Here is a 19260-nt window from a genome sequence, read left to right as displayed (position 1 = left end):
AGTCAGCTGGAATGTTGACTATCCAGTTGAATGTTCAAGGCTAGTCTTGAACTCCTAGGCTGAAGTCATACTCCCACCTCGGCCTCCCAAAGTGTTGGGATTACAGGTTTGAGTACCTGACCTCAGTGTCTTTATTCATATGATATTTCTTCACATACAGATACATTCTGAAAATAAATAATTGATGTGTAGAATTTTTAGAGCTCAAAGATCTTGGAGATAAACTATCCCAACTCCTTATTTTTCTGATAAAGAAAGTGTGTTCGTAGAGATGAGGTGTGTTTTCCATGGACTCATTGGGTTGGAAAGAACTGAAGTTTTTAAAAAAAAAAAACACTTTTATTTTAGGTTCAGGGGTACATGTGCAGGATTATTATATAGGTAGACTCGTGTAACAGGGGTTTGTTGTACAGATTATTTCTTCACGCAGGTACTAAGCCTAGTACCCAATGGTTATTTTTCCTGCTCCCCTTCCTCTTTCCACCCTCCACCCTCAAGTAGGCCCTAGTGCCTGTTGTTCCCCTCTTTGTGTCCGTGAGTTCTCATCATTTCGCTTCCTCTTATAAGTGAGAATATATGGTATTTGGTTTTCTGTTCCTGAGTTAGTTTGTTAAGGATAATGGCCTCCAGCTCCATGCATGTTCTGGAAAGATATGACCTCATTCTTTTTTGTGACTGCATAGTATTCCATGGTGTATATGTATCACATTTTCTTTATTCAGTCTGTCATTGATGGGCATTTAGGTTGATTCCATGTCTTTGCTAATATGAGTAGGGCTGCAGTGAACATTCACATGCATTTGTCCTTATGGTAGAATGATTTATATTCCTCTAAGTATATACCCAGTAATAATGAGAGGTGACAGCATGCTGGCAGCCCTCGCTTGCTCTTGGCACCTCCTCGGCCTTGGCGCCGACTCTGGCCGCGCTTGAGGAGCCCTTCAGCCCACCACTGCACTGTGGGAGCCCTTCTCTGGGCTGGCCGAGGCCGGAGCCGGCTCCCTCAGCTTGCAGGGAGGTGTGGAGGGAGAGGCGCGGGCGGGAACGGGGCTGTGCCTGGTGCTTGCGAGCCATTGCGAGTTCCGGGTGGGGGCATGGGCTCCGCGGGCCCTGCACTCGGAGTGGCCGCGGGAAGTGAGGTTTTTAGCACCGGGGCCAGCAGCTGCGGAGGGTGCACCGGGTCCCCCAGCAGTGCCAGCCTGCGGGCACTGCGCTCGAATTCTCGCCAGGCCTCAGCTGCCTCCCTGCGGGGCAGGGCTCGGGACCTGCAGCCTGCCATGCCCGAGCCTCCCCGACCAGCGCTGCCCCCTGCTCCGCGGTGCCTGGTCCAATCGACCATCCAAAGGCCGAGGAGTGCGGTCGCGCGGCGTGGGACTGGCAGGCAGCTCCACCTGCGGCCCTGATGTGGGATCCACTGGGTGAAGCCAGCTGGGCTCCTGAGTCTAGCAGGGACTTGGAGAACATTTATGTCTAGTGAAGGGATTGTAGATGCACCAATCAGTACTCTGTGTCTAGCTAATCTGGTGGGGACTTGGAGAACCTTTATGTCTAGCTGAGGGATTGTAAATGCACCAATCAGCACTCTGTGTCTAGCTCAAGGTTTGTAAATACACCAGTCAGCACCCTGTGTCTAGCTCAAGGTTTGTAAGTGCACCAATCAGTGCTCTGTGTCTGGCTAATCTAGTGGGGACTTGGAGAGCTTTTGTGTCTAGCTCAGGGATTGTAAATGCACCAATCAGCACCCTGTCAAAATGGACCAATCAGCTCTCTGTAAAATGGACCAATCAACAGGATGTGAATGGGGCCAGATAAGGGAATGAAAAGCAGGCTGCCTGAGCCAGCAGTGGCAACCCTCTCAGGTCCCCTTCCATGCTGTGGAAGCTTTGTTCTTTTGCTCTTTGCAATAAATCTTGGCTGCTGCTCACTCTTTGGGTCCATACACTGCCTTTGCGAGCTGTAACACTCACTGTGAAGGTCTGCAGCTTCTCTCCTGAGGCCAGCGAGACCACGAACCCACCGGGAGGAACGAACAGCTCCAGACACGCTGCCTTAAGAGCTGTGACACTCACTGTGAAGGTCTGCAGCTTCACTCCTGAAGCCAGCGAGACCATGAACCCACCAGAAGGAAGAAACTCCAAACATATCCGAACATCAGAAGGAACAAGCTCTGGACATGCCGACTTTAAGAATTGTAACACTCACCGCGAGGGTCCGCGGCTTCATTCTTGAAGTCAGTGAGACCAAGAACCCACCAATTCTGGACACAATAAGATTGCTGAGTTGAGTGGTAGTTCTGTTTTTAGCTCTTTGAGGAATCTCCACGCTGCTTTCTGCAATGGTTGAACTAATTTATGCTCCCACCAACAGTATATAATTGTTTTCTCTGCAACCTTGCCAGTATCTGTTACTCTTTGGCTTTTTAATAATAGCCTTCTGACTGCTATGAGATGGTATCTTGTGGGTTTTGATTTGCATTTCTCTAATGACTGTGATATTGAGCTTTTTTTCATGTGGTTGTTGGCCACAGGTATGTCTTCTTTTGAAAACTGTTCATGTCCTTTGCCCACTTTTTAATGGGGTTGTTTGTTTTTCTCTTGTAAATTTGTTAAAGTTCCCTACAGCTGCTGGATAGTAGTCTTCATCAGATGTATACTTTGCAAATATTTTCTCCCACTCTGTATGTTGTTTATTGATAGTTTCCTGTATTTTTATTTTTATTTTCTATTATACTTTAAGTTCTAGGGTACATGTAGACAATGTGCAGGTTTGTTACATATGTATACATATGCCATGTTGGTGTGCTGCACCCATTAACTCGTCATTTACATTAGGTATATCTCCTAATGCTTTCCCTCCCCTCTTCCCCCACCCCACAACAGGCCCTGGTGTGTGATGTTCCCCTTCCTGTGTCCATGTGTTCTCATTGTTCAGTTCCCACCTATGAGTGAGAACATGAGGTGTTTGGTTTTTTGTCCTTGCGATAGTTTGCTGAGAATGATGGTTTCCAGCCCCATCCATGTCCCTACAAAGGACATGAACTCATCATTTTTATGGCTGCATAGTATTCCATGATGTATATGTGCCACACTTTCTTAATCCAGTCTATTATTGATGGACATTCGGGTTGGTTCCAAGTCTTTGCTATTGTGAATAGTGCCGCAATAAACATACTTGTGCATGTGCCTTTATAGCAGCATGATTTATAATCCTTTGGGTATATACCCAGTAATGGGATGGCTGGGTCCAATGGTATTTCTAGTTCTAGATCCTTGAGGAATTGCCACACCAACTTCCACAATGGTTGAACTAGTTTACAGTCCCACCAACAGTGTAAAAGTGTTCCCATTTCTCCACATCCTCTTCAGCACCTGTTGTTTCCTGACTTTTTAACGATCACTATTCTAACTGGGGTGAGATGGTATCTCATTGTGGTTTTGATTTGCACTTCTCTGATGACCAGTGATGATGAGCATTTTTTCATATGTCTGTTGGGTGCATAAATGTCTTGTTTTGAGAAGTGTCTGTTCATATCCTTCGCCCACTTGTTGATGGGGTTGTTTTTTTCTTGTAAATTTGTTTGAGTTCTTTGTAGATTCTGGATATTAGCCCTTTGTCAGATTAGTAGGTTGCAAAAATTTTCTCCCATTTTGTAGGTTGCCTGTTCACTCTGATGGTAGTTTCTTTTTCTTTACAGAAGCTCCTTAGTTTAATTAGATCCCGTTTGTCTATTTTGGCTTTGGTTGACATTGTTTTTGGTGTTTTAGACGTGAAATCCTTGCCCATGCCTATGTCCTGAATGGTATTGCCTAGGTTTTCTTCTAGGGTTTTTATGGTTTTAGGTCTAACATGTAAGTCTTTAATCCATCTTGAATTAATTTTTGTATAAGGTGTAAGGAAGGGATCCAGTTTCAGCTTTCTACATATGGCTAGCCAGTTTTCCCAGCACCGTTTATTAAATAGGGAATCTTTTCCCCGTTTCTTCTTTTTGTCAGGTTTGTCAAAGATCAGATGGTTGTAGATGTGTGGTATTATTTCTTTTGCTGTGCAGAAGCTTATGAATTTAATTAGATCCCACTTGTCCTTTTTTTCCTTTATTGTGATTGCTTTGATGTCTTTGTCATGAAATCTTTGTCTGTTCCTATGTCCAGGGTGGTATTTTTTAGGTTGTCTTACAGGATTTTTATAATTTTGGGTTTTACACTGAAGTCTTTAGTCCATCTTGAGTTAATTTTTGTATATGATGTAAGGAAATGGTCCACCTTCAGTGTTCTGCATATGGCTAGCCAGTTTATCCCATCACCATTTATTGAATAGGGGGTCTTTTCCCCATTGCTTGTTTGTATATGATGTAAGGAAATGGTCCACCTTCAGTGTTCTGCGTATGGCTAGCCAGTTATCCCATCACCATTTATTGAATAGGGAGTCTTTTCCCCATAGTTTTTGTCAGCTTTGTCAAATATCAGATGGTTGTAGGTGTGTGGCCTTATTTCTGGGCTCTCTATTTTGTTCCATTGGTCTATGTGCCTGTTTTTGTACCAGTACCATGCTGTTTTGGTTACTGTAGCCCTGTAGTATAGTTTGAAGTTGGGTAACGTGGTGCCTCCAGCTTTGTTATTTTTGCTTAGGATTTCTCTGGCTGTTCAGGTTCTTTTTTTGGTCCCATATGAATTTTAAAATAGTTTTTCCTAGTTCTGTGAAGAATGTTGTTTGATAGGAATAGCATTGAATCTGTAAATTGCTTTAGGCAGTATGGCCATTTTAATGACATTCTATCCATGAGCATGGGATGTTTTTCCATTTGTTTGTGTTGTTTCTGATTTCCTTGAGTAGTGTTTTGTAATTCTCAGTGTAGAGATGTTCTACCTCCTGGTTGGCTGTATTCCTAGGTATTTTGTTCTTTTTGTGGCAATTTGGAATGGGACTGTCTTTCTGATTTGGCTCTTGGCTTAGCTGTTGTTGGTGTATAGGAATGCTAGTGATTTTTGTACATTTTTTTTTTTTTTAAAGACAGTGTATCTCTCTGTTGCCCAGACTAGAGTGCAGTGGCACAATCTCGGCTCACTGCAACCTCTACTTCCCAGGTTCAAGTGGTTCTTGTGTGTCAGCCTCCTGAATAGCTGGGATTTCAGGCATGTGCCACCATGCCCAGCTAATTTTTGTATTTTTAGTAGAGACAGGATTTCACCATGTTGGCCAGGCTGGTCTCAAACTCCTGAGCTCAAGTGATCTGCCCACCTCGGCCTCCCAAAGTGCTGGGATTATACGTGTGAGCCACTGTGCCTGGCCTGTACATTGATTTTGTATCCTGAAACTTTGCTGAAGTTGTTTATCAGCTGAAGGAGCTTTTGGGCTGAGACTGGGGCTTTCTAGATATAGAGTCATGTTATCTGTAAACAGAGATAGTTTGACTTCTACTCTTTCTGTTTGAATGCTCTTTTTCTTTCTCTTGCCTAATTGCTCTGGCTAGGACTTCCAATACTATTTTTAATAGGAGTGGTGAGGGAGGGCATCCTTGTCTTGTGCCGGTTTTTACAGGGAATGCTTCTAGCTTTTGACTGTTCAGTATAATGTTAGCTGTGGGTTTGTCATAGATGGCTTATTATTTTATTCCTTCAGTACATAGTTTACTGAGAATTTTTAACATGAAGGGGTGTTGAATTTTACCAGAGGCCTTGATATGGTTTAGCTCTGTGTCCCCATCCACATCTCATATTGAATTGTAATCCCCAGTGTTGGGGGAGGGACCTGGTGGGAGGTGATTGGATCATGGGGGTGGATGTCCCCCTTGCTGTTCTCATGGTAGTGAGTGAGTTCTCACAAGATCTCGTTGTTCTCACAAGATATGGAGTGTAGCACTTCCCCCTTCACTCTCTTTCTCTTTCCTGCTCCTCCATGGTAAGATGTGCTTCTTTGCCCTTCGCCTTCTGCCATGATTGTAAGTTTTCTGAGGCCTCCCAGCCATGCTTTCTGTACAGCCTGTGGAACTGTGAGTCAGTGAAATCTCCTTTCTTCATAAATTACCCAGTCATGGGTAGTTCTTTATAGCAATGTGAGAATGGACTAATAAAGGCCTTTTCTGCCTCTCTTGAGATAATCACGTGGTTTTTGTCTTTAGTTCTGTTTATGTGATGAGTCACATTTATTGATTTGTGTATGTTTAACCAACTTTGCATCCTGGAGATGAAGGCTGCTTGATTGTGGTGGATTAGCTTTTTGCTGTGTTGCTGGATTTGGTTTTCAGGTATTTTATTGAGTATTTTTGTGTTGATGTTCATCAAGGATATTAGCTTGCAGTTTTCTTTTATTGTTGTGTTTATCAGGATGGTGCTGGCCTTGTAGAATGAGTTGGGGAGGAGTCCCTCCTCCTCAGTTTTTTGGAATAGTTTCTGTAGGAATGGTACCAGCTCTTCTCTGTAGATCTGGTAGAATTCAGCTGTGAATCCATCAGGTCCTGGGATTTTTTTGGTTGGTAGATGTTTTATTACGATTCAATTTTGGAGCTTGTTATTGGTCTCTGTGGGGAAGCAGTTTCTTCCTGGTTCAGTCTTGGGAGGACATATGTGTCCAGGAATTTATCTGTCTCTTCTAGGCTTTCTAGTTTGTGTGCATAGAGGTGTCTGTAGTAGTTTCTGATGGTTATTTTTTATTTCTGTGGGGTCAGTGGTAACATTTCCTTTGTTATTTCTAATTGTGTTCTCTCTTTTCTTTATTACTGTAGCTAGTGGCCTATGTATCTTACTAATTTTTTCAAAAAACCAACTCCTGGATTCATTGATCTTTTAATTGTTTTTTCTTGTCTCCATTTACTTCAGTTCAGCTCTGATTTTGAATACTTCTTTTCTTCTGGTAGCTTTGGTGTTGATTTCTTCTTGCTTCTCTAATTCTAGAAACCCAATTTAAACTAATTTGTGCAAAAATAATTTGTTGAAAGGAATATTTTAGGAAAATAAAAGAATGGAAGATTTATTAAGACTGAGGATGGGGACAATTGGAGCTAGGCCTCAAGAATGACTTAGAGGGATATGACTTGGTTAAGACTCTTTTTCTTGTCTCCGTCTAGGGTTTACTTTTCTCTTTCACTGCACACTGTCATTCTTCATTGAGGAAAAACATGGCTGGTCACTAGTCCAAAAATCTTAGAAATTAGATTAATTGATCTAGCTTAGATTCATCTATTTGGCTGTGGGGTTGACATTTTTATAAAAGCTATGTGGTTTAAGTAGAGAGAAGGCTTATTCGCAGAATAAGATGTTTGAGAATTATTGTTGGACAGATAAAAATAGGTATCCATTAAAGTAATGTGAATTAATAAAGTTCTTTTGTCCCCTTTTCAGGGCTAGAGACATACTTGTGTACATGCATACATATTGGTTTGGTTCTTGCTTGGGAACTAGAGTAGTGGATAGACTGTTTAGTAAACAAATGTCATGGTAGTTTTTTCCTGGATTGGCTCAGTTTTTCAAAGCACAGAAGAATTTTGGTTGGCAAATGTTGTTCTATAAAGTATTTGTCCATTTTCTTAGTGTAAGTTAAGAATAGTTCCCTTTCTACTTTTGTTATGGATCTCCTACAGTCATTCTAATTCTTATGCCTAATAGTCTTTGCAGCCTATCCAATTTTGACTCACCCTTATATTTTTAGGTTTCTATTTTAGCTCAGAAGCCACTTGAAAATGAGTAGGCACAAACACGTGATCTAAAAGCAAGAAGGAGGCTAACCACATTTGGCACTGAAGGAAATTAGATCACATGCACTATGATTGCAAACTTTCGAATATGTTCTGTTATTTTGGGAAGAAAATAGCTTTCAGTTAGACATTGCTGAATATTGTTGTACTATTTCTTGTATATGTGAAAATTGTAGTTTTAGGCATCCAAGTGAGGTATTAATTTAGATATCATTATTGCTCATTTAGCAAAAATGATGTGGCATTAAAGTAAGAATTATAAGCTATTTCACTTGGTAGAATTGCTGTAGGTGTGGGGGAGAAGTGTGTCTTTAAGTGATTTAATTTAATCTAAATATTTATTGAGCTCCTTTGAGTTTAGAAGGGGATGGATAGAAGAAACAAAACACACATACATACCAGATTTTCTATAATGCTGATAAGCTTCTGTTCCTTATTTCCGTATATCTTTAAAATGCCCTGAAAATGAAAATATTTATGCCTATATTTCCATTATTTTTTGCACCTGAAGAAACATAAAAATCTTTTGTCAGATTTTATATTCTGATTTTTAGATTGCAACAGAACAGTCTTAACTAAGTGCATTTTAAAGCAGTTTTGCGTTTGCACACTGCTCTGTAGTACATGCTGCGTTGAAATGGATGTATTAGTCTGAAGTTCACTAGAACAGTGAGCTTCATATTATTTAAAAGACCTCTGAGAATATTCCAGCTGTTATTTCTTTTGATTTGAAATAATAGCAGAGTGCCATACATAAAGTCAAAGTTAACATTTTGTTATAGCACACTGCTGCATAATAGTAGACTTAGTAAATTATATTTTGAAAAGGACATTTTGGAAAGTAGGTCAGGAGCTGACTGGATTCTTCTAGAAATCACATAGCATGAGAATCTTGAGTCAAGTCAGTACTTGACTTTAGAACTCATGCAGTCCAACTTCCTACCTGTTGCTGGAATCCATCTTGCTATCCCAAATAATTCATTTGGTTATTAAAGAAATATTTATTGAGCCCATAGTATGTGTAGATACTGTCCTGGGGATGTGTTGGCTAAAATAAAAATAGACTTGGTCCCTGCCCATGTGCAGATAGGTCTTTTTTAGAAGGCTATTAATTATTGTTGATTCAATTTCTTGAAAAATATAGGGGTATTAAGTTATCTGTGTCTCCTGGTGTGAATTTTAAGGAACTTAGTGTCTTTTAAGGAACTGGCCTCCTTCATCTAAGTGGCCAAATTTGTGGACAAAGAGTCTAACTTGTAGTTGAGTGTTCAGTGCTCAATCAGTCTCAACAAGTTATTTTTTGAATCAAAGTACTGAAGTTGGGAAGAATTGACAATTTAACAACTTTGAATTTTCTAATCCATGAACATTGAATATCTCTACATTTATTAGATCTGCTGTAATTTCCTTCCTCAGTGTTTTTTAGATTTCTGCTTACAGACCCTATGCGTATTTTGTTAGATTTATACCTAAGTATTTCAATTTTTCCCTTGCTATTGTAAATGATACTGCTTTTCTAACTTTCAAATTTCTATTGTCCATTGTATGTAGGGAGGATAGTGACTTTTGTATATTGACCTTGTATTCTCCAGCCTTACTGTACTTGCTTATTAGTTCTGAGGGTTTTTTTTTCTCTTTTTGAATCTTTAGGTTTTCCACATTGACGATCATGTAATCTGTAAATAAAGACAGTTTGATTTCTTCCTTTCCAATCTGTATACGTCTTATTTCTTCCAATCTTAGGGGGAAAGTGTCTGCTTCATGATTATTAAGTGTGATGTTTTGTAAATGTATTTATCGGAGGAAATTCCCCTCAATTGCTAGTTTACCGAGAGTTTTTTTGTTTTGTTTTGTTTTATGAGTGGATGTTGGATTTTGTCAAATGCATTTCAATTGACATGATTATGATTTTTCTTTAGCCTATTGATATGTAGGATGACATTGATTGGTTTTTGAATGTTGAGCCAGTCTTTTCTACCTGGTATATAATTCTTTTAATACATTGTTGGATATGGTTTTCTAATATTTTGTTAAGAATTTTTGTATTAATGTCATTATAGATATGGATGTATAGTTTTTTATTTTTCTTGTTATCTGGTTTTGGTATTAGAGCAGTGCTGATCTCACAGAATGAGTTAGAAAGTATTACCTCTGCTTCTATATTCTGGAAGATATTGTGGAAAATTGATATTATTTCTTCTTTAAATGTTTGGTGGAGTTTACCAGTGAAGCCATCTTTGGTGCTTCCTTTAAAAATATGGGGCTATTCAGTTTATCAGCTTGGCCATAGTGGGGTAGAACAGCAGTCCCCAACCTTTTTGGCACAAGGGACCAGTTTCATGGAAGACGGTTGTTGTCCACAGAATGGGGGCTGGATGAAACTGCTCTACCTCAGATTATCAGGCATTAGTTAGATTCTTATAAGGAGCACTCAACCTAGATCCCTCACATGTGCAGTACACAGTAGGGTTCACACTCCTATGAGAATCTAATGCCACTGCTGATTGGATGTGACGTGGAGCTCAGGCAATAATAATACTCGCTCATGCACTGTGTACCTCCTGCTGTGTGGCCTGGTTCCTAACAGGCCTGGGACCAGTATCAGTCTGTGGGCTGGGGGTTGGGGATGAGGTAGAGCACAAAGTGGAGTCTTTGGGTCCCCTTTTCCAGGCCTTGGCTCTTAGATGGTATTTCTGGACCTGCCCTGGACCAGAGGGGAGTCCTCTGCCCTGAGGAATGAGTCCCAGGCCAGCCAGCATTCACCAGAAACTGACTGAAGAGCCCTTGGGCCTTAAGGGAACATCGGCAGTAGCCTGGAAGTACACCCAATGGGCCTGTGTTGTGGGTGGCCACAGGATAAGGCTCCTCTGCCTGTGGAAACAACAGGGATGAGTGGAAGAATTGTGTCTTGTGGTTTGAGTGCCAGCCCATCTGTAGCATAGTAGAATATTAGGTAGACTTCTAGGTTTTTAAACTCCAGTCCCTGGCTCCCAGATGACACTTCTTGACTCACACTTCTTGACTTACCTGGGCCCAGGGGAACTTGCTGCCCTGAGGGGAAGGACACAGATCTGGCTGGCTTTGCTACCTGTTGATTATACAGTATCAGGACCTTGAGCTGCCATAGGCGGTAGCCAGGTAGTGCTTACAGCAGGCCTTTGGTGAGACACAGTGCTGTCCTGACTTTAGGTTTGACTCAGTGAAGTTTCAGTGGTGGTGAAATAGGAGTCTTATGTCACTCTATCCTCAGCCCCAGGTGGCACAGAACAGAGAGGGAGATTCCATTGGTTTGGGAGAAAGTAAGTAAAGAGAATAAGAGTCTCAGCTTGGTAATCAAGAGAATTCTCCCAGATCTCTTACGCAAGACCATCAGGGTGATACCTTTGTGAGTCTGCAAGATCCACAGTGTTACTGGGTTTGGATGGAGTGCCCCTAATGCAGATACAGCTTAGATCACAACACCTAAGCCTTCCCAAGAAGGATGGGTACAAACAAGCCCAGACTGAGAAGACTACAACAGATACATAACTCTTCAATGCCCAGACACAGATGAACATCGACAAGCATCAAGACCATCCAGGAAAACATGACCTTACCAAAGGAACTAAATAAGGCATCAGGAACCAATTCTGGAGAAACCGAGACAGAGAATTCAAAATAGCTGTTTTGAGGCAGTTCAAAGAAATTCAAGAAAGCATAGAGAAGGAATTCAGAATTCTATCAGATATATTGAACACAGATTTAAATAATTAAAAAGAATCAAGCAGAAATTTTGGAACTGAAAAATGCTGTTGACACACTGAAGAATGTATTGGAGTCTTTTAGTAGCAGAATTGATCAAGCCGAAGGAAGAATTTGTGAACTTGAAGATAGGCCATTTGAAAATACACAGAGGAGACAAAAGAAAAAACAGAACAAAAACAATGAAGCATGCCTACAGGATCTAGAACATAGCCTCAGAAGGGCAAATCTAAAAGTTATTGGCCTTAAAGAGGAGATAGAGAAAGATACGGGTAGAAAGTTTATTCAAAGGGGTAATAACAGAGAACTTAACCAAATCTACAGAAAGATATCAATATCCAAGTACGAGAAGGTTATAGAACACCAAGCAGATTTAAAGGAAGACGACTGCTGCCTCAAGACATTTAATAATCAAACTTCCAAAGGTCAAGGATAAAGGAAGGATCCTAAAAGCAGCAAGAGAGAAGAAACAAATAACATATAATGGAGCTCCATTGTGTCAGACTTTTCAGTGGAAACCTTATATACCAGAAGAGAGCAGCAGGACATGTTTAAAGTGCTGAAGGAAAAAACTTTTACTCTAGAATATTATGTTTGGTGAAAATATCCTTTAAATATGAAGCAGAAGTAAAGACTTTCTCAGACAAAAGCTGAGGGATTTCATGAACGCCAGACCTGTCCTATAAGAAATGCTAAAGGGAGTACTTCAGCCAGAAAGAAAAGAACGTTAATGAGCAATAAGAAATTATCTGAAGGTACAAAATTCACTGGTAATAGTAAATTCACAGAAAAAGACAGAGTATGGTAACAGTAACTGTGGTGTGTAAACTACTCTTGTCCTAAGTAGAAAGACTAAATGATGAACCAATAAAAAATAATAACTGCAACAACTTTTCAAGACATAGATAATCCAAAAAGATATAAATAGAAACAAGAAAAGATTAAGCAGGGGATAAAGTTAGGGTGTAGTGTCTTTATTAGTTTTCTTCTTGCTTGTTTGCTTGCTTATACAAAGTGTTGTTATCAGCTTAAAATAATGGGTTACAAGATAGTATTTGCAAGACTCATTGTAACCTTAAATCTAAAAACATACAATAAGTACAAAAAAATTGAAAAGCAAGAAATTAAATCATACCATCATAGAAAATCACCTTGACTAAAAGGATGACAGAAAGGAAAGAAGGAAGCAAAATACCAGAAAACAAGTAACAAAGTTGCAGGAGTAAGTCCTTACTTATCAGCAATAACAGTGAATGTAAATGGACTAAACTCTCCAATGAAAAGATACAGAGTAGTGGCTGAATGTATAAGAAAACCAAGACCCACTGATCTGTTGCCTACATAAAACATACTTTACCTGTAAAGACACACATAGACTGAAAATAAAAGGATGGAAAAAGATATTCCATGCTAATGGAAACCAAAAAGGAGCAGGAATAGCTATACTTCTATCAGACAAAATCGATTTTAAGACAAAAACTATTAGAAGAGACAAAGAAGATCACTGTATAATGATTAAAAGGTCAATTCAGCAAGAGGATATAATGATTGTACATATATATGCACCTAACCCTGGAGCACCCAGATATATAAAGCAGATATTATTAGAGCTAAAGAGAGGGATAGACCCAAATACAATAACAGCTGGAAACTGCAAAACGTCACTTTCAACATTGAACAGATCTTCCAGTCAAAAAATCAACAAAGAGTAATCAGACTTAATGTGCCTTATAGACCAAATGGACCTCATAGATGTTTATAGAACATTTAATCCACTGACTGAAGAATACGTATTTTTTTCCTCAGTACATGGATTATTCTTAAGGATAGACCATACGTTAGGTCACAAAACAAGTTTTAAAACATTAAAAAAATGAAATAATATCAAGCATTGTCTCTGACAACAACAGAATGAAACTGTTAGGTTGGTGCAAAAGTAATTGTGGTCTTTGCCGTTAAAAAGGCAATTACTTTTGCACCAACCTAATAGAAATCAGTAACGAGGAATTTTAGAAACTATACAAACACATGGAAATTAAACAACATGCTCCTGAATGACCAGTGCGTCAATGAAGAAATTAAGGAGGAAATTGAAAAATTCATTGAAACAAATGATAATGGAAACAGAAGATACCAAAACATATATGATACAGCTAAAGCAGTACTAAGAGGGAAATTTATTACTGTAAGTGCCTACATTAAAAAAGAAGAAAAACTTCAAGTAAGCAACCTAACAATACATCCTAAAGAACTAGAAAAACAAGAGCAAACCAAACCCAAAATTAGTAGAAAAAAAGAAATAATAAAGATCAGGGCAGAAATAAATTAATTTGACATGAAGAAAATAATATAATAGATCAACAAAACTAAAAGCTGGTGGTTTGAAAAGTTAATTAAAATTGACAAACCCTTAGCCAGACTAAGAGAAAAAGAGAGATCCAAATTAATAAAATAAAATCAGAGATGAAAAAGGAGGCATTACAGTTGATATTGCAGAAATTCAAAGGATCATTAGTGGTTACTCTGAGCAACTATATGCCAATAAATGGGAAAACATAGAAGAAATGGCTAAATTCCTAGACACATACAATCTATCAAGATTGAACTGTGAAGAAATCCAAAACCTCAACAGACCAATACCAAGTAATGAGATTGAAGCTGTAATGAAAAGTGTCCTAGCAAAAAAAGCCTGTGACCTGATGGCTTCACTGGTGAACTTTCCCAAACGTTTAGAGAACTAATCAAATATATTCAAACTATTCCAGCTGGGCATGGTGGCTCACGCCTGTAATCCCAGCACTTTGGGAGGCTGAGGTGGGTGGATCACCTGAAGTCAGGAGTTCAAGACCAGCCTGGCCAACATGGTGAAACCCTGTCTCTACTAAAAATACAAAAATTAACTGGGCATGGTGGTGCATGCCTGTAGTCCTAGCTACCCTGGAGGCTGAGGCAGGATAATCACTTGAACCTGGGAGGTGGAGGTTGCAGTGAGCCGAGATTGTGCCACTGCACTCCAGCCTGAGCAACAGAGTGAGACTTACTCAAACTATTCCAAAAAATAGAGGAGAAGGGAATACTTTCAAAGTCATTCTAAGAGGCTAGTATTACCCTCATACCCAACCAAAGACACATCAAAAACAAACAAGTAAACAATTGTAGGCTAATATCTCTGATGAATAGCGATGCAAAAGTCCTTAACAAAATGTTACCAAACAAAACACAGGAACACATTAGAAAGATCAAATTGATCACAATCAGTGGGATTTATCCCAGGGATGCAAGTATGGTTCAACAGACACATGTCAATCAGTGTGATACATCATATCAACAGAATTAAGGATGAAAACCATATGATGATTTCAGTTGATGATAAAAAAGCATTTGAAAACATTCAACATCCCTTTGTGATAAAAACCCTTAAAAAACTGGGTAAGGAAGAAATATACTTCAACATAATAAAAGCCATATATGAGAGACCCATTGCTAATATCATACTGAAGGAGGAAAAGCTGAAAGCCTTTTCTCTGAGATTGATAACACAATAAGGATGCATACTTCCACTGCTTTTGTTTTCAGCATATACTGGAAGTCCTAGCTAGAGCAATCAGACAAGAGAAAGCAATAAAGGGCATACAAATTGGAATGGAAAATGTCAGATTATCCTTGTTTGCAGATGATATGGTCTTATATTTGGAAAAACCTAAAGACTCCACCAAAAAACTGTTAGAACTGATAAACAGATTTATTAAAGTTGCAGGATAAAAAATCAACATATAAAAATCAGTAGCATTTCAATATGCCAACAGTGAAAAATATGAAATCAAAACCAAGAAAGTAATCCCATTTACAATAGCTACAAATAAGATAAAATACCTAGGAATAAACCAAAGAAGTGAAAGATTTCCACAATGAAAACCATAAAACATTGATGTAAGAAATCAGAGAAGACACAACATTGGAAAGATATTCCATGTTCATGGGTTGGAAGAACCAATATTGTTAAAATGCCCATACTTACCCAAAGCAATCTATAGATTAAATGTAATCCATATCAAAATAACAATGACATTCTTCACAGAAATAGAAAAAAAAGTCCTAAAACTTATATGGAACTACAAAAGACCCAGAATAGCCAAAACTATCCTAAGGAAAAAGAACAAAACTGCAGCAATCACATTATTTGCTTTTAAATTATGCTCCATAGCTATAGTAACCAAAACAGCAAAAAACAGTACTAGCAAGAAACACATAGACCAGTGAAATGTAATAGGGAACCCAGAGATAAATCTGTACATCTCTGGTGAACTCAGTTTTGACTAAGCTGCTAAGAACATACACTGGGGAAAGGACAGTCTGTTCAATAAATGGTGCTGGGAAAAATGGATATCCATATACAGAAGGATGAAACTGGACCCCTGTATCTCATCATATACAAAAACAAAATTAAAATACATTGAAGACTCAAATATAAGACCTCAAACTATGAAGCTACTAAGAGAAATTATTGGGAAACTCTCCAGGACGTTGGACTGGGCAAAGATTTATTGAGTGATACCCTAAAAGCATGGGCAAAAAAAGCAAAAATGGACAAATGGTGTCACATCAAATTAAAAAGGTGTCTGCACAACAAAGAAAACAATCAACAAAGTGAAGAGACAACCCACAGAAGGGGAGAAAATATTTTCAAACTACTCATCTGAGAAGGGATTGATAACCAGAATATATAAGGAGCTCAAACAACTCTATAGGAAAAAGTCTAATCTAATTAAAAATCTAATTTAGATTGGGTGCAGTGGCTCACGCCTGTAATCCCAGCACTTTGGGAGGCCAGGGCGGGTAGATCACCTGGGGTCAGGAGTTCGAGACCAGCCTGGCCAACATAGTGATACCCTGTCTCTACCAATAATACAAAAATTAGCTGGGTGTAGTGGCGCACGCCTGTAATCCCAGCTACTTGGGAGGCTGAGGCAGGAGAATTGCTTGAACCGGGGAGGTGCAGGTTGCAATGAGCCAACATTACGCCATTATACTCCAGCCTGGGCGACGAGCGAAACTCCATCTCCAAAAAAAAAAAAAAAAAAAAAAAATAAGATAAAATCTAATTTAAAAATGGACGATAGATTTGAATAGACATTTCTCAAAAGAAGATATACAAATGGCAAAAAGGCATATGAAAAGGTGCTTAGCAACATTGATCATCAGAGAAATGCAAATCAAAACTACAATGAGATATTATCTCACCCCAGGTAAATTGGCTTTTATTCAAAAGTCAAGCATTAACAAATGCTAGTGAGGATGTGGAGAAAAGGTAACCCTGATACACTGTTGGTGGGAGTGTGAATTAGTACAAGCACTATGAAGAACAGTTTGGATGTTCCTTAGAAATCTAAAAATTGAGCTTTCACATGATTCAGCAATCCCACTGCTAGGTATATACTCCGAAGAAGAGATATCTGAACTCCCTTGTTTATTGCAACACTACTCCCAGCAGCCAAGATTTGGAAGCAACATAAGTGTCCATCAACAGATAAATGAAGAAAATGTATACATATACAGTGGAGTACTATTCAGCCATAAAGAAGAAGGAGATCCTGTCATTTTGCAGCAACATGGATGAAAGCAGATGTGATTATGTAAAGTGAACAAGCACAGAAAGACAAAGTTCACATGTTCTCACTTATTTCTGATTGCTAAAAATTGGAATAATTGAACTCATGTAGATAGAACAATGATTACCAGAAGCTGAGAAGGGTAGTGGGAGGGTGGGATGGGTAAGGGACATGGGGATGGTTAATAGATATGAAAAAATAATTAGAAAGAATGAATAAAACCTAGTATCTGCTAGCACAGCAGGATGAATGTAGTCAATTTAATTGGACATTTAAAAATAACTAAGAGAATAATTGAATTGCTTCTAACACAAAGGATAAATGCTTGAGGTGATGGATACTCCATTTGCCCTGATGTGATTATTATGCATTTCATGCCATGTAAAAGTATGTCACATAACATGTTAATATACACACATGTACCCACAAAAATTAAAAATAAAGGAGTAAAAAAGTAAATTTTTAAATAATTTTATACTGCATGTAACCCATGTACAAGTAGTGCCATTACCTTATAACAGGATATTTCCAATTCCTCTCTCTCCCTCTCGCTTTTTTTTTTTGCCATTGCTGTCATGTTTTTTTTTTGTCCATGTGGTATAATCATCCAATACATTTATTCTTCCTTTTATCACATAGATCCACATTTTTGACCTATATAATTTTCTTTCTGTCTGAAGAACTACTTTTAATCTTTCTTTCAAGCCAGATTTGCTGGCAATGATTTTTCTTGGTTTTTGCTTGTGTTGGAACTTGTGTGATTAAGGAATTATAATGAGAAAGTGATGGGGGCAAGGGTGTATTGGGCCTCATAAGTCTTTGGAAGCAGTTTGAATTTTATTTAAATTTTAGTGAAAAGGTTTTGGTCTGGAGTTTTCATGTAATCTAATTTATTTTTTGAAAAAAAATTAAATAAATAAATTGGCAGCTTTGTGAACAATGACATAGATTGAGGGAAGAAGACTGGAAATAGAAGATGGGTTAGGAGGCTTTTACAGTAGATAAGAGCATTGTTTGGACTAGAGTGGTAGTAGTAGTAGACAGAAAAATGGATAGATGTGAGGCTTATTTTGGAAGTGGGTCTGACATGACTTGCTGATGTGAGGAGTAAAGAAGTGGAGGTGAATCAAGGATGATATCCAGGTTTCTTGTTCAAGTAACTTTGTAGAAGATAGTGGTGTTATTTACTGAAATGGTAAATCGGGACTAGAAACAAGTTTGGAGGAGACATTAGGAATTCCATTTTGGTCATGTTTCATTTAAGATACTCATAAGACTTCCACATGGAAATATCAAGTAGAGGTGAATTTCAGGGCAGGAATTTAGAGAAGGTATTTGAGTTGGGATAGAAATTTGGAAGACTGTTAGCCTGTAGGTGGTATTTTCATCCATGACAATGAGAGACATTACTTAGAGTGTGTGACAAGGGAAAAGGTCAGGATCTGAACTCAGGGAATTTCTAACATTTAGAAATCAGGTAGAGGAGCAGCAACCTGAGAAAGACTTGAAGGATTGACCAAAGAAAGACATCTGGAATATGTGGTGTGTTGGCAGTTAAGGATTCATTGTGCAGTCTGGAAGAGTAAAGACATGGCTTCTGCATTTTTAGAAACATAATATACAAAGTGAGAAAAAAAACCTTCAGAGGACAGATGAATGTTGCTTGGGTTTTAAAAAGGAAGGGTGTTAACATGCATAACAGAAATAAATGATGGCTAGCTAATTACACTGGTCCAGGAGTATGGTTATTCTTTATTCTGATATTCTTGAAATTTTTGATTTTTTATAAAGTTGGAAAGTAATTACTTTTTAAAAGATACACATGTAACTTGAAGCTAGAACCATTCTTTTTATTGCCAAGAGTAATGGTGTTAGTGTCACCTAATGGCAAAATAGAATATTGCAGCTATACTTACAGGCTATAATGAAAAAGGTAACCTAATTAGAAAGAAAAATAACATTTCTGGGGGTATTTTAGGCATGGATCAGTAGACTTACTATGGCTTACAAGGTCCTGTGTTCTTTAGCCCTAGCCTGCTCGTCCTGCCCCTCTATCACATTACTCATTTGGTCACTGAGCAGATTGTGTAATAGTGGGGTTCTTTTTTGTCTTTCAGGTTTAGGCTCAGATATCTTCCTCTTAGAGAGCTTTTTCCTACCACCTTAATTTGTCCGTATACTTCCCATAGCTACTGTTTGTCACATTAACGTGTTTATTTTTTG

At 38.7% G+C, this 19260-nt stretch overlaps 1 protein-coding gene across 12 annotated transcripts in view; it reads left to right on the top strand.

Moving 5' to 3' along the window:
* RABGAP1L (RAB GTPase activating protein 1 like) overlaps window positions 1–19260 on the top strand; it is an 852978-nt gene that overhangs the window by 51479 nt on the left and 782239 nt on the right. The gene's annotated exons all lie outside the window — the stretch shown is intronic.

The sequence above is a fragment of the Pongo pygmaeus genome, chromosome 1, assembly GCF_028885625.2.
Source record: "Pongo pygmaeus isolate AG05252 chromosome 1, NHGRI_mPonPyg2-v2.0_pri, whole genome shotgun sequence".
In the NCBI taxonomy this organism is placed as follows: Eukaryota; Metazoa; Chordata; class Mammalia; order Primates; family Hominidae; genus Pongo; species Pongo pygmaeus.
This window is presented reverse-complemented; position numbering and strand designations above follow the sequence as displayed.